At 38.0% G+C, this 3,103-nt stretch overlaps 1 non-coding gene across 1 annotated transcript; it reads left to right on the top strand.

The window, feature by feature from the left end:
• Positions 1–1,306: 1,306 nt before the first annotated feature.
• On the top strand, positions 1,307–1,379 carry Trnaf-gaa. The gene has a single exon. It is a non-coding gene; the product is annotated as a tRNA-Phe (tRNA).
• The last annotated feature ends 1,724 nt before the right edge of the window (positions 1,380–3,103 follow it).

Here is a 3,103-nt window from a genome sequence, read left to right as displayed (position 1 = left end):
ATTGGACCGGCTGGCCCTGATTAAAACAATAACACTGTAAGCACTGTAAGTTATCTTTAGGTACCTATGTACTTTGAAATTTAGTCCGCGATTACAATATTATTACCTACATCAACACGTAAGAAAGTACATTACGACAGAATAAATTGCATTACACTTTCGTGAACAAAATGTTACGAATCACCGAATAATTTGGTCATTTTGAATTTGAAGCACCATAATTTTTTCCTTATTAGCAAAATATTTCAATAGGTAGGTACCTATTAGTCTTATATTAGATTCTGTCTTATATAGTTATCCTTATAACTTATTGGACCGGCTGGCCCTGATTAGAACAATAACACTGTAAGCAATGTAATAACTTATACTTACCTACTACATATGATATGTAGGTAGGTACAATCCATCAGTGAAATATGCTCAGCACATTGCTTCATTCGAAGATTTTCCTCCTGGATTTCCATTTTTCAAAGGTCACTCTCTAGAGGTACATTATCTACTCGTACAAAGAGAAAAGTAAAATAAAACTTCCTGATGTCCTAACCAAAAACATCATGTGAAGGCGGCGTGGCTGTCCTGAACGAGATTACCTACAATATTATGGGAAAACTTTGAACTACATCTTTCTGACTCTACATGAGCTCACGTGACGTGATAGTAGTCTGCTTCTACCTTAACTGCTAAGGTCTTATCGTCCCGAAAGCGAAGAGAGAATGAAGACAGGATAGTAGAAAGCCAGCCTTTATGAAAACGAACCTTATCTGTTTAGGATGAAATTCACCCCGGGTAGAAATCGAATCCGCGACCTAGCGCTTACAAGGCAGACCCTCCAAGCTAACTAAGGCTAGAGTGATAATGGCTAGAGTAATAAATTACAATATGGATATTAAGCTGAACATAGAATGCTCCCGGTCGGTTCCTTTTTTTTTACAGTGCAGATAGCACCTCCACCAAGTAATATAAGTAGACTTTATTAATAAACCATTTGTGCATAAAAAAGAAACATCTCCAGAAAACAACATCACATTAGGAAACCCCTGCTCCATCTTCCAAGTTTAAACTTCTGATTCTGTCTTATAGTTATCCTTATAACGTATTGGACCGGCTGGCCCTGATTAGAACAAAACACTGTAAGCAATGTAATAACTTATACTTACCTACTACATATGATATATAGGTAGGTACAAGTAGTTTTAGTATTACCTAATACTCGTAGGTACACTTGCATACTCTTCGCATTGTAATAACAATTTGACTGATAACCAAATATTATCATTAACGGTACTCTCACCTCGTACTTCATCGAGCCGAAATAGCTCAGTTGGGAGAGCGTTAGACTGAAGATCTAAATGTCCCTGGTTCGATCCCGGGTTTCGGCAAATCTTTTTTTTTTCTTTTTAGTAGAAATCTGGTTGAAAACTTCTCGTTTCCTATCGCCTAGGTGCTTAATACTTGCTCAGGATTTCTGAGGTCCTCAGTTGAATGAATAAAATCAAGTTTGAAGTTTCAATTTTTATCAGTAACTACATATTTTTACAAATCCTGAACATAATGTTCAATCGCATCTTCATTGTTTTCTTACATAAGCTGAACACAATGCTTAATAAAGTCTCATTACAAATCTGAGTTTTGTCTTTGTGTGTTCCTATAACTCAGAGATCTAGAGAATCAAAGCTAGAAACATTACCTACTTACTAATTAGGTAAATCAGTAAGTATTCTAAATTTACCTAGGTATAAGTACATACATAACCATTAACCATGTAGAGTTTGAGAAACGTGAGATAAGTGTAAAGTGTTGAGAAACACGTATTTTTTTTACACCTTTTTTTCTGCCCTATGCTGAATAAGAGCAGTTCAGGTGATAGTGTTTTTCACCACCTGATCAGAGAACGAGCATTACTGTTTACCTATTTTATAGCAGTACCAGTAGATATATTACTATTTATCTTAAGGTTATCTAAGGCTAAGAGTCTAGGTTTATTAATTACGCCCAAGTTTGCAAGTTACTTTAAAGTGTGTTGTGAAGGGAATAAAATAGTAAAAATGCTTCCAACTCTCTTCCTCACTCGTGACTCAAAAAGCATGAAAGTGGAGTAGACGAATAAATAAAATCCAATGCTGGTACTTATGCACTGAGAAATGAAATCCCATATATTGATTATCTAATATAACCAGTTCCATTCTGGCTGGGGGATTTTAATCAGGGAGGATACCAGCCTGAAATTTCTTTTGCTAAAGAAATACCTAGCAAAGGTCGAGTACCTACGCAGAGCAAGTTTGATAGAGGGAACTGTAACTGTTAAGGTATTATTGTTCCGAAAGCGAAAAGAGGGAAGACAGAATAGGAAAAAGAAAGCCGTTCCAAGAACGAACCTTATCTTTTTGGGATAAATCCGCCCCGGGCGGAATGGAACCTGCGGCCTTGGACTTACAAGGCAGACATTCAATCATTTTTTTTAAAGAGGTTTGACAGAGGGAACTGTAACTGCTATGGTCTTATCGTCCCGAAATTGAAGAGAGAAGGAAGACAGGATAGGAGAAAGCCAGCCGTTCCGAGAACGAACATTATCCCATCAGGATAAAATCCGCCCCGGGCGGGAATCGAACCCGCGGCCTAGCGCTTACAAGGCAGACGCACTACCAACTAAGCTAACAGAAATACTTGGACATTCCTGTCCGTGACATCTTGACCAGTGGTCCAATAGTCCAATGCAGAGATGAGACTAAAGGCAAAACTTGCTGAGTACATACAGACATTCAGACACCACACACCTGGTCACCTCACGTAAGTAAAGTAAGTCAAACCGCAACCATTACACGATCTATTAACAGTGAATAGGTTTTACCACTGACTCGCGACTGTGGTCGAGTCGATATCACGAGTAAATAGCTGCCCTAAGGTAAATCCATCAAGAGCTAAACGTAACTTTGCCTTAAGATTCCTATCTTAAGTAGCCAGGTTATACTTGAGTGTTAACCTAGCAAGCAACAGGGCAAAACACCTGGTTATAGTAGGTAACCATTGTTGGAAAATGCTATTTGTCAGCAATATGTGACTCAAAATTCAGTGTAAATGTCCGCATTTATTGTTGATTCGGGTA

This window comes from Diaphorina citri, unplaced genomic scaffold, assembly GCF_000475195.1.
Source record: "Diaphorina citri unplaced genomic scaffold, Diaci psyllid genome assembly version 1.1 scaffold1923, whole genome shotgun sequence".
In the NCBI taxonomy this organism is placed as follows: domain Eukaryota; kingdom Metazoa; phylum Arthropoda; class Insecta; order Hemiptera; family Psyllidae; genus Diaphorina; species Diaphorina citri.
This window is presented reverse-complemented; position numbering and strand designations above follow the sequence as displayed.